Raw genomic sequence first — 12,262 nt, 5'->3', positions numbered from 1 at the left:
GCTATTTCTCAAAGAGGGAGGATGTAGATCAGAGCGTGTGTATGTACCTTCAAGAAGCATTTCCAGATGTAGCACGTGCATATAAATAGTAAGCACATGCAGGCTGCAGTGCCATTTGAGAGAACAGCTAGAGTGTTAACATATATGAGCATGGTAGTCAGTCTGTTTATAAGTTTATTTAGGTTTGAGTTACAAAGCCTCATTTCTGATGTGTTTGTGTGTAATAAAGCTGCTTGAACTGAACCTACAAATGTTTGTCTGTTTTATCCTGACCAGACGAGCAACATCTTCTTTTATATATCTTATTTTTGTTGATTTATCTACATTTTCTTTCTTCTTAGTAGGATATTAATGCTTTCATATCTCCAGGTTTTATTCCATAGGATGTTATCCAGCAATAATCATATAGTTCATGGTGATCAATGCTAAATATATTATATATAAAGCTAATAAAATAAAATTTGTTTGATTAATTACATTTAATTACATTTTAATGAAAATATTAGAATTTAGTTCTAAATGTAGGTTTCAAATGTACTATCATTCATGACACATTTTAATACCGATCAATATAAACACACATAAGTATAGATATGTATGAATTTGACCTGTTACTAAACATAAGTTTTATTTAAAATATAACTGCTATTTATTGTAATTGCTTGTAACGTCAGGCTGTTTATTACTGTATACATAGACACTGTACAACATACATAGATTTAACATATAAATCAATAACAAACACTTATAATATGACATAGGAAATTTGATTAAAAATGGTATTTTCCCTTCATAATCAATAAACAGTATTTATGTTCTCAACAACTACATTTTATTATAAAGGACTGAAATAAGCTTTATGTATAAATTCACCTACTAGTTTCATATAATGCCCATTTTTATATGAAGTTCTTCCCTAAAGGAGAAACTTGTGTCTTTCGGCTTTTCCCGGTTAGGGGTCACCACAGCGAAACTCTGGTCCGCTAATGATTGGTAGTTTATTTTTACATGCCGAGTTACCAGCCCTGACACACAACCTTCAATGAAGGTACGCCCATTCATGCATGTCTCCACGCAGAAGACGCTCTAGCTGAGAATCAAACCGGACAGCGTCTTACTGTGAGGCGACAACGCTACTGCAGCACCACCACCGAAAAAGTGCCTTAATAAATATTGAAAAACATTTATCATAACTGAATATAATGAAATTCAAGTGTATATACAAGTGCCCATGTGCTAGTAGCTTGTGATATAATTACCCTCTGCCACTTGCTTGATAAAGCAAGTGCTGTGACTCTAATAAGTTTGATCCATCATAACTACTTACCCTCTGAATACCCAGCCCTATAAAACTGTAAAGCCTTATCAGAGTTCTAATTCTAACTGTACAACTCCCACCCATTTCCTAACCTGAGTCTTCGTACCCTTACCCTCAAACAACATTCCCTTTCCTTAACCTTAAAGTCCCCAAATATATGACTAAATCTAAAACTTCAATTCCCTCACTAAATCTAAATTTCCTGATCCTAAGATTCCTTTCCTAATCCTTAACCCTAAAACTCCCCTCCCACTCCCTAAACCTAAAGCTCCATTCCTGCTCCGTAACCCTGAAACTCCCCTACCACTTCATAAACCTAACATCTACACTCCCACCCCCCCCCCACTCCCTGTCCATGGCTGCTTCCCTTACCTCATTCAAACCCAAATAATGTATTTGGGTAAAGTGCAACAGTTGCCTTCCCAATCTCATATTTGAATTCAAGCATAAGTCACAGACTTCCTGACCTAGAAGGTGCTCGAGTCCCTGGCTTCAAGACAGTAGCCCTTTAGTACTTGAGACTCAAGTGCTTGTAGGAGAAATACAACTGAATCATGTATCAAAGAGGCAAATCCACTTCAGACTGTAAACCCTAAAACATGCATGTGTGAATAGCCACATAGAGACTGCAGCTTCAAGTAATGCACACAAATAAAAAGAAGCCCTAAATGATCTGCATACACACATACAATCAAAACATTTCTTTCTTTCTTCTTCCATCTTAATTCATGCTACAACTTACATCATCACAGATACAAAAGTAAAACCAACAAGCAAAGCCCAATGATCTACAGATGTAATTGGACACCAATATATTTAAAATGAAAGAAAAATCTTTATAATGTAAACTGCTTTTAATCTTTGAAGCAGTTCTTCAACATAACTGTGTTATCTGCTATCACATTAGTTTATCAATGGCAGTAAGCTATTTTTGCTCATAACTTCTAATTCTGTCCAGAGAGCAATAGAACTCTACATAAATGTCAGTGTCAAAACTGTAACACTTATATTCATCAGTCAGTTACTGCAGCAATGTCTTGAATTTATTAAAATTTTTGAATTTTGTGATCTTTTGTGATACAGAATTCCACGTTGCTTGTATTATTTGTTATAAATACCTTTTCTCTATTGTTTTACAGAAATAATGTCTTACCACTGTCATGGCACTGACTGAATTTGTTTGATGGGAGTAAGCAGTTTCTGAATTCTGAAGTTTTGTGGTTAGCTGCAGAATTGCACTTGTAGTAATACAATTGTTTGTTAGTTATATATAGGTATAGGCCAGGGTATTAAATTAAAAATTACTTATATATAGGTAGGGACCAGAGTGTTTATAAACTTAGTGTATAGTTGCATAAATGAATTCTGTTTACTATGTTTAGTATGCTACAGTTCACTGCCCTGGTTCATATACGTGAATTGTTGAAAATAAGAGTGGTGCATAGATGTCTGTCAGCTTCTGTGAATGGCATACATACACATAGGTACTCCAGACAGCTGGAAATGCTGTATAACATGACATTACTACACGGCACAGTAGGGAAATTTTACTTAGTAAGGAACAAGTATAGTATACCCTGCTAATTAGCTATTCACTGTTATGCTCTGCTTTTCAAAAAGGTCAAAGTGAAATTCATAAAAAAATGAAACTTTCATAATTTAGGCATAGTAGAAAAGCTCTACAACTCCAAAACGACAACAAACCAGGAAAAAGAATGTAAGCCAGATGAACGATCCACCAGAATGCTAAAATAATTAGAAATCCACTTCACAACATGTAAATACGATCAACCACTGAAAATTTTATTTTAAGCAATGGAACGATTCTGCTTTTCATCAGCGACACTTCACCAAATTCATCAGTAGTTAGAATTTAAAATAACGCGCCACTTCCAAGCTGCCATAGGCCATCACCAAGAACAGATTGATCACGCCAAGCTCATCACTAGTGCCATTAGTACCCATTGATGTATTACAATACTATTCCTACGTCGAAAAATACGCAGTTCTCCTCACAGACGATGAAACCTTCTTTTGGCATAGCCAGATGTCAAATTGTTTAGCAATGAAATACGTCCATCACGTAACAGAGATCAACATCCTTTTCTCACGTAACATCCCTTTCTCACGTAATATCGACTTCATTCAACAATTTTATTAAAATTCAGTCTATAACCACACATATGCGTTTATAAACTGCACTTGATAACGCTGTTTTGTTGAGAGTATAACCAGACCACATATTCCATTTCTCCTTAACCTAATATATAAAAGATTACACACAATCCAGAAGTGTTTGACAACTCCTCCTCCCTTTTACAGTAAAAAATCATTTCCTTTCTTAAGTACTTCATTCAATTTCAAATTCTTCCCTAATTTGTCCCAGAATTTCTTTACTTTCCATTCTCTCTTATTTCCATCTTTATATACCCTTGTACATATCTTTTACATGCGGTACTATACTACTCATAATTTTCTCTTGTGTTCTTTTACCTCTCCTTTTACATTTTTCATTTCCCTCATTATACTTACATCCTCCTTTACTATTTTACTGAAATATGCAGGCACTTCCTCCCTTCTCCATTGTAAATAATTTCTTTGCCTACACATTATTGCCGTATTGTTTCTTGATTTCTTGTATATATTTCTTTTTCTATATTATCTATCTTGTATTATTTTTTTAAATTTTCTAATACATTTCTATAAAATTTCCAACACTATACTTTTTCTTCCTTTCTTACATCATCCTGCCACTAGAAAAAAAAACATTTGTATACTTCTTTCTAAATTCATTCCACCACTCGAATCAGTTTTATAGAAGATCTTGTATAAGTGCAATACTTCTCAGTCTCTAATTTCACCCCATAATTTCCAATTTATTCTTTTTATTCCCTTTCCTATTTTAGTATAATCCCTTCTTACACCTCCATCCATATTGCTAATTGGTCTGAGAAACCTGACACAACTCTATCACCATCGGTTATCCCCAAGCCTTTCGATACAAAAATAATAAATTTCAGATCCAGGTGTCTCCCTTCTGTAACTCCATTAATGGTTGTTCTGTGCATCTAACCACATTTAATCACTTCCCATATTTTTTACCTCTTCCCCTTAAGTCATAATTAAGGTCCCCTGCAAAAACAATTTTCATGTTTACTGCATATTCTGATATTTGTTGAAACAGATTGTCTCTTTCCTTGCTAGTTGTACATGCATAGAATGCTGTAATTCTTATAATTGCATTCTATCCATCTCCCATTCACAACAGTTAATCTTCCCATCCTTAACAAAGTTACATCTAGTTTTTTCACATTTCCTTACACAAAACAGCCACTCCAGAACAACTTTCACTTCCCAAGTTCCATATTACATTTCTGTCCCACAGTTTTCTGCTTGTAGTCTTTCTTCACTTGCCAACAATTGTACATCTTCTAAAAGAATAACATCCACATCACATTTAGTACACCATTGCAGTCTTCCTATCCTTCTTACAATGTTAATAATACTGTACACGTTTTCTGAAAATACTCTAAAATTATTGATTTTCCTTCTTTTTTAAATTTAGAGGGAAATACTTTTAAATTTCCATTTTCTTATTTTCACTCTCTCCATTGAATATTTTTCCAAGGTTATTGTGCAAATAATCCTTGAGCCTCCAAATCAGATTTTTTCTCTAACAAGAACTTCAAAAAATCTTGGTGTCATTTCCTTCTCCTGACCTGTCTTCCTACATGCAAACTGTATCTTCCTTTCTTTCTCCTCAGTATTTTCCTCTTCTGTAGTTTCTTCTTCACGTAACTCATCCTTTCTGTCAGCCTGATGTCCTTCCTGATGTGTGTTTTATAGGTTCATAGGTGTGTGTGTACGAGGCTAAAGGACCTGGAGCCTTTACAAGCCTAGCCCATAAAAGTGCCCTGGCATCATGCCACTCGACATTAGTTCCCAGTGCCTCTGTCAAGTAGAGCCACTGGAGTGATCCCTGGGGTGAACTTTCCATTTTCCATCCACTCATCAAGATTTCTGTTGAAGAGGGCTAGTGAGGTGCTCTGCTTGACATGTATGGGAAGTCTATTCCAGAGCATGGCAGTCTCTGGGTTATGAACCTGTCCCTCCAGCATGTTCTGTTGATTGTGGTAATGAGGTTGAAGCATCTGGAGCATGTGGTGCGGAGGGATTGGGATTTCTTTAGATGTAGCATTTCTAACAGAGCTGGGTCAAACATGGCTTTGTAAGTCAAGCAGAGATCACCTCTTAGTAGATGATATGATACACAGAATAGCTGGAGATGTTTGAGTTTGTCCATGTAAGGACATGTGTTTAAGGCCTAGGATCCTCTTCATGAGGTACTTCTGTGGCCTTTCCAGCTGTTGCATGTGTCTAGTGAGGTACACACCAAATGGGCATTATACTCTATGATTGGCCTAATAAGAGAAGAGCAGAGAGAGAGAGATGACCTCTTTCTTCCTGGATGCAAAACCCTTGGTAATGAGATGTGTCACAAAGAAGGACTTTCTGACCACAGTGGCAATGTGGTGGTTGAAGGAGAGGTTGCTGTCAACCTGTGTCCCCAGATCTCTTATAACACCTTCAGTGTTCAGTGGGCTCCCATCAATGTGGTAATTATTGGGAACTGAGTTTTTCCCAAAGGGGATAATGACGCATATTTTGGCATTAAGCTTAAGGCCATGGTATCGACACCAGTCATTGGTCTCAGTCAGGCCTTTCTGTAGGATGTCCACATCCCTTGGGGAGTTAATAATGGCTCCTAGATTGCAGTCATCTGCAAACTTGGTCAGCCAGAGTCCCTCTGTGTTGGCCTGGACTTCTGAGAAGTAGATGCTAAACAGTAAAGGACCCATGACTGATCCCTGTGGGACTCCACTCATGACTGGTTAGCAGTCTGACTTGGAGTCTGCTACTTTCACTCCATGTGTTCTATATGTGAGCCAGTTTGCAACCCACCTAGTGATATGGGGTTGATGCCTAGTTTGGTGAGTTTATCAATAATTCCTGAGTGGGGAATGGTATCAAAGGCCTTGGCCAGATCGAGGTAGGCTGTATGAACTGCCTTGCCCTCATCCACAGCTCTGGTGACTGACTCAAAGAAGTCAACCAGGTTGAGCAGGCATGATCTACCTTTCAGAAAACCAAATTGCGTGGGATCTAGAGTTTGGAGATTCCCTATATTTTTGTTAATCAGGTCCATGATGATGCGCTCCATAGCTTTACATATCAGACTCATCAGGCTAATGGGTGATAATTCCCAGGTTCTGCAGTTGTTCCCCCTTTATGCAGAGGGATGACTGTAGCAGTGCGCCATTTAGTAGGGACAAAGCATGAGGTGAGGCTGTCACTGAACAGATCACATAGATGTGGTGCCAGTTCGCTTTGTAGTTCATGTAGAACACAGACAGGGATATTATTGGGTCCCATGGAAGCTGTATTCTTGGCCTTGGACAATGCAGCTTTAACCTGTGCTGCAGTAATGCTGGGTACCTGGCATTCTTCTGGTATTGTGATTGGTCCTTTATGGGGGGAGAGAGGGGTACATTTGGCACTGAATCTATCGGCCAGTATGTTGGCAATATCTGTTGGCCCAGTATAGGAGGTACCATTGTGCAGGAACAAAGAACAAATCTGGGTATTGCTGTGGAGGCTCTTGATATTATTGTTTTTAGTGTCTGCCACAATTCTGCCTTCATAGCTGGCTTTAGAGGATTTGATGAGGGATCTCAACTTTTTGTTGTGGCTAATAAGGGAGTTTTTCCAGTCTTGGAGCTTCACCTTTTTCTGCAACAGTTTCTTACTTCTGTTGTAGAGTTTATTAATGGCATAGGACCACCAGATTGGCTTCCTTTTTTTGGAGGAAAGCGTCTTGGTTCTGTTTTGTATGGCTAGTTCCATGCATTTATGTACATGTTTGTACAGTGCATTGGTGTATGATTCAGCAGTCATGCAGCTATTTTCCATTGAGATGGATGCCATAAAGTTAGCCACCTCTGCTTTTAGGAGCCCAAAGTCAGCTTTGGAGACGTTTTTCAAGGTGGTTACCTTTGCAGGGGGTATGGGTAAGATGTGGATTTCCATGGTGATTAGTTTATGGTCAGATCTGACCAGGAAGGGATTGACTACTGGTGTAGAGCAACGGTCGCCCATGTTAGTAATAACCAGGTCAAGGATGTGCTTCCTTTAGTGGGGGTCATAATGAGCTGGTCCAGGGCATTGGAATTAATGAATTCCAGGAAGTGTTGGGCCAGTGTAATGGTGCTTGAATAGGTCTCCCAGTTGATGGAGGGGTAGTTGAACTCTCATAGTATGAGAGTGTTGGGTTGGACCTTGAGAGATTCCAGGGTGCTTAGGAATGTGGAGTGAGAGCCTAGGGACATGGTTGGGGACCTATAGCAGGTTATGACCAGGATCACCATTTTACCCAATGTTAGTTGTACCTGAAGTATCTCAGATGTGTTATGCTGGGCTACTAGTCTGAATGTGTGCATATCCTTTATGAATATGGAGACACCACCGCCTTTGAGCTACGCTCCATGTTTTGGGGCTAAAAGGTGTGGAATGGAATGAGTTATAGCCTGGTAACAGAAGGGTGCTTTCTGCTGCTTTAAACCAGGTCCCCATTATAGGACAAATGTCGATGCTTTCCATATTGAGAAGTGCTTTGAGCGAGTGCATTTTGAGATTTAGACTTCCAGAGTTGAGCAGCATGACCCTCAGACTCTATTTATTTATAGCTGTTATGGTGGTAATTTGGTCTTTGGAACACTGCCTAAAAAAGGCAGTATAGGGGTGGCAAGAGCCATACGCAATAGCCGGAAACCCAAGGGTGACAGATGAAGGCCATCTCTGGCAAAGCATCGAGATCTGTCAGTCATGTCGCCCCACGCAGACAGATACTGGATCCCCTTAGGCTAACACCAGAAACTTAGCCAATTGTTGAAGTCAATCATTTTTTGTTTGTACTGTGGTATCATTCTGGGTGATGGTAGGATACAGCTCAGGGCTAGGGTCATACCTGGCTGGGCCACATAATCCAAGAGCTCCACCATGTCTCTTTTCATGTAGTCCAGGAAGGTGCATCTCAGGTCATTCACACCCACATGGACAATGACAGAGTCATATTTGTACTTGCTGTGGGGTGACCTGAGTGCGTGTGTTATGTGTTGGATTCTGGCACCTGATGGACAGCTGAATGTTATCTTCTCCTTTTTCAACCTAGTGAGTGGGACATCTGTGTGCCTCACTATTGAGGCACCTATGATTAGTGTATTGGGCAAGGTGTTTAGCCTTAGGGGCTTAGACTGAGAGGCACACTGTGGAGGTGAGCTATGTGTCCTGTGGTTTGTGTTGTGTTCTGGTGGTCGAGTGTGTTTCTGTCTTGGAGGTCTCTGCTGTTTGGGTAAATATCTATTTAGAGCCTCCACAAAGGTGGGTGTGTGGTTTGTGTTTTTATGTGAGAGATGTGATGGTGGGTGCTCTGGAGGGCTATGTGTTCCATGTGGTGTGGTACATATGTTGACCTTCTCCTCTTGACCAGCTAGTTTGGTCTTGGTTGGAGAGTGTGTAGCTTCCAGTTTGGTGATATAAGTGCATCTCTCACAAGTCTGAGTGTTAGGAGGTAAAAGGAGAGGGTTGTCTGTGTATATGTAGCAGTTGCTATACTGCCTCAGAATGCCCAAGTGCACCAGGGAAGGGCATTTTAAACTTCTGTCTGGCAAATGGCTTGATGGTGACCAATGCATATTTCATTAAGAAAGACATATACAAAACTTCAAGAATGGTCAACCTGAAACTTAGATAGACATCTTCCTAATAAAGAAATGACATTGGAGTAGAATCAGAGACTGCACAATCATCCCAGTGAAACGTTCAGCCCCTTGCATAAACCACAAGTGGCACAATCATCTGCAGTTAATTGTCAGTGAAAGCTCTAAGCTCAATAGAGACTAGGCCAAAGACCTAAAAGTTAACTGGAGAGAAAGTACAGGAGTTGAAGGAAATACTTAGGGTGCTAGCACCTCAGTAATAAGAAGATTGGCAGCACCTTAAAAGCAGCATGTGTGAAGATTATAGAACAGATGTGTGGCTGAGCTAGGTATGGAAATAAGATATTCAAAAAAAGCTGGTGATGGAATGCAGAAGTCCAAGAAGTTATTAAAAGAATGAATGAGTGCAGGAAGAAGTGGGAGACAGAAAAGATGGACTAGGATAAGAGAGAATACTGACTGGCTAACAAAGAGGCAAAGAGAGCAGTTGCAATGTTAAAGAACAAGGCATCAGGGAAAAACTACCAGCTTCTGGAATGTGATTCAGCAGATGCCACTAAGAATCTCTGTCAGGTTAAAGGCAAAGACAGAAATATAAAGAGGATAGTCTTCTGACACCATTCACAGGGAGGCTATCAGCAAATCACTCACCAGTACAGAGCCCATGATAGCCAAATGAAAGGAACTTCCAGCAACTTCTGAATAAAGAAAATCCTACAGAAGCTGTACTGTCCCATATACAGCCTACAGTGTGTTAGAGAAATATGTATTTGAATATATGTGAAGTACTAGTTTTAAAAGCAAAGCAGTATGTAATGCATTTTATTCTATTAATGATATAACAAAAAGGATGAATTCATGTGTAATTGCAAGAAACTGCAGTGTGCCTTGTAGCAAGTTGGCCTCTGACCCTGGCAGCTGCTAGCTCAGCAAGTTTTAATGTTTATGTTTTTCACAAGTGATCATCTGCTGGGTCAGGAAATTAAATATGTGAAATAATGAAATCTTCTGCTCTTTCCTGCTGGGACGATTTGGCCTTGTGTATGTGTTACTAGATAACACGCAGCTGTTGGGAAAGTGTTACAGGGGAACAAAGAAGTGTATTAGAAGATTGAATCTGCTATTGTATTCAAACTAGTCTGAAGCCTTGAAGAAGTAACTTTACAGAAAGACATTATGTCTGACCAGGTGGTAAGCAAGGCCGTATTGTTACCAGAGGAAAACTTTTTTTAAATATACAGCATCAGCATTATTTAATGAATAGAATACTGTAAGTTAAAGTGATGTAGATGCCCTATGACTGACCACGTCAGTAAGATGGGCACAACTTGAATGTAAAACTATAAAAATTGTGTACTTCCTGTTTCATGTTAGACAAAATTCTGTACTTGTACGTTTTTTGCCTCCTGGTGTACACTAGTAAACTTTTGAACCTGAACCTCCTGTGTATTGATCTTTTGATTTCATTTAACACAGTGAAAGAAGAGCCCACCCTAGGAGGATAAAGAACAGCATTAAGGAAAATGAAGTCAGGAAAAGCAACAAGCTCAGATGAAATCACTATAGATACAATCAAGATGATGGGTAAGTTAGGGAAAAATGGCTCCTGTGAGTACGCATTTTGATGTGGAGAAAAGGGCATATCCCAAATGAGTGGAGAATAAGCATTCTAGTCCCACTGTATAAGAATAAAGGGGATATTCACAACTGTGGATAGTACAGCGGTATCAAACTCCTCTCACTCTACTTGAAAGTGTTGTAGAGGGTGGTTAATAAAAAAATACACAAAGTAGTAAAAAGCAATACATGAGGTGAGCAGTTTGGTTTCAGATCAAGATGCAGTTCAAATGACCCAATGTTTGCAGTGAGACAGATAGTGGAGAAGAAGGTGGAAATGAGGAAAGTGTCCAACTGGGAATTCCTACATTTTAATAAAGCATATAACAAGGTCCCAAGAAAGATGATTTTGGTAGTCATGCAATGGTTCAAGGGTTTCATGGACACTGGTATAATAAGTGCAAGTTAAGTACAAGGACCCAGTGACATGAGTTTAAAAAGTGTTTGAACTCACAGATGGGTTACCAGTGTAAAAGGACATGAATCAGGGTAAAGCACACTGTATTTCATACTGGTGATGGACTTTGTTAGCAAACAGGACAGAGGAGACAGATCAGCAAAGCTACTGTATGCAGACAATGTGGTGTTACAATCAGGCTATGAACAAGAACACTAGCAAATAACAGGGCATTGGAATGCAAAACTAAAGGAAAATTGGATGAAACAAGATAGTTGTCAAGGCAGCAAATAGGGGAAATCAGTAGAATCTGAAATTGAGATATAAGAGAAAATAATGGAACATATTAACATCATACAGCTAAATGAGGAAGTCAAAGCTAGGATCAGAGGGGCTGTAGCCAACTAACACAGTGTGTCAGGGGTAGTCTGTAACAAAAGAATGACAAAGGAATACTTCCAGCAGCTTCTGAATAAAGAAAACGCTACAGAAGCTGAAAAATAAGGTGTCCAAACAGTGGGTGGACCAGTCTTTATGGCACAGAAACCTGGACAGTGAAGGCAGAGCAGTTGAGGAAGGTCAATGTGGTAAAGATAAAGTACCAAAGATGGATGATAGGATATATATTGTGGCAAAGAAAACAGGACATCAGTGCAGAAGCCAAAATAGCTCCAATTACAGAAAAAGTGAAGAAGAACAGATTACAGTGGTTCAGTCACATATGCAGGAAAGCAGAAAATTATTTTGTAAAGAAATTTTTTTAGAGACAGGAAGAACACAAGACGAAATTAAGATGTTCAACTAAGACACAGATGGAATTTGTGACAGAAGACCTGCAGCAGTTAGGAATGACTGTCAAAAAAGGTAGGTGATTGGCCCTGAATTGAGAGAGGTGGTAACAGTTGATATGACACCCAAACCCCATGCAGAAAACATGTAAGAGAAAGTTGAGGAAGATGATGATTATGAAGATGATGATTTCAGTTCTATAGACATGTCATGATGTAAATACAGTGATGACTGCAATACAGTGTAGTTCTTGTATTCTGTAACTGATAAATGGATATACAGTAAGGCCGACAAAACATTATTAACATTTACCGATGTAATGAAGAGCATAATTTGTGTTCATATTAATTGATGCAAATGAGTGTC

Source organism: Protopterus annectens, chromosome 10.part0, assembly GCF_019279795.1.
Source record: "Protopterus annectens isolate FY-2018-M chromosome 10.part0, PAN1.0, whole genome shotgun sequence".
Lineage (NCBI taxonomy): Eukaryota > Metazoa > Chordata > Ceratodontiformes > Protopteridae > Protopterus > Protopterus annectens.
This window is presented reverse-complemented; position numbering follows the sequence as displayed.